This window comes from Xylocopa sonorina, chromosome 8 (assembly GCF_050948175.1).
Source record: "Xylocopa sonorina isolate GNS202 chromosome 8, iyXylSono1_principal, whole genome shotgun sequence".
In the NCBI taxonomy this organism is placed as follows: Eukaryota; Metazoa; Arthropoda; class Insecta; order Hymenoptera; family Apidae; genus Xylocopa; species Xylocopa sonorina.
The window spans coordinates 3,695,666-3,696,653 of record NC_135200.1 but is presented as its reverse complement, the minus strand read 5'-3'; the positions used below and the strand labels follow the sequence as shown (position 1 = coordinate 3,696,653).

Below are 988 nucleotides of genomic sequence, written 5' to 3'. Positions count from 1 at the left end.
TCGTACTACGAGAGAACATGATAAAAATAATAATTAGATGAGTCATCCGTCCGAAGATTAACGTGAAATTGCTGCAAAATTCTTATAGGAACAACACATTTTTTACTATTAAAATATGTTTTTCAAGTCTCGAATGCATAAAAAGTGGATAAATTTTTATTTATATTATTATGTATTAGAAATTTTGAACGAATGTTTTATAAATTTGTCGGTTTGCTCTTATAAACTACAATTTCGAGGTAGATCGCTTCACCCAGCTACGCGAAAAAGTAGTTCGCGTTGCCCTGGGACGACCTGTGCCTCTTCAAAAATTTGGTCGCTTAATTTTCAGCATAGCTAAGCGTTACCAAAGCTCTATATTTTCCTTACTCATTAGTTTAAGGCACGAGTTTCCTTCTGTGTCGCACCGCCTCTTGAGTTAGCAGGATTGCATTTTACTTGCGAGAACCACGAAGAGAGAAATAGCCATCTATTGGATATAGTATAGTACTAAAATTCACGAGGCGGGAGATTTAAACTGTGCCAATACGGTACCACATCATTAAGACTAAAAGATAATGTTATGTTTCAATAACATATAAATTTTAATATTTATGCAAATTTCAATGCTTCGAAATAAAAAATTTATTTACGCGAATTTTTTACAGTTTTCTGACATTGTACAAATGTATATACTCGATCAATTGATTTCGTTCTATTTTCTTTTTTTACAAAAATAAATATCTGGGCTCTGAATAGTAAATTGCAAGAATGAAAAGGGGACACGGTCTTCCCTCGGAGAGATATCTTTAGAGGCAGTACGCCTACCTGCAAAGATGTCGAAGCTGCTAAGCGAACTCTAATGGTTTCATTATGCCTTAATGAACGTCCCATAATTATATTAGGTTCATTATACGCGGTGGTTATTAAAATTGCACGGCTGGCCAGGTATGTTTCCGTGAAGCTTTCAACACTATGACTTTTTTCATACTTTTGCCCCTGTCAATTC

General features: G+C 34.7%; 1 non-coding gene across 1 annotated transcript; it reads right to left on the bottom strand.

Moving 5' to 3' along the window:
• Positions 1 to 236: 236 nt before the first annotated feature.
• LOC143426558 (U12 minor spliceosomal RNA) lies at positions 237 to 386 on the bottom strand. The gene has a single exon (XR_013102166.1). It is a non-coding gene; the product is annotated as a U12 minor spliceosomal RNA (small nuclear RNA).
• Positions 387 to 988: the final 602 nt, after the last annotated feature.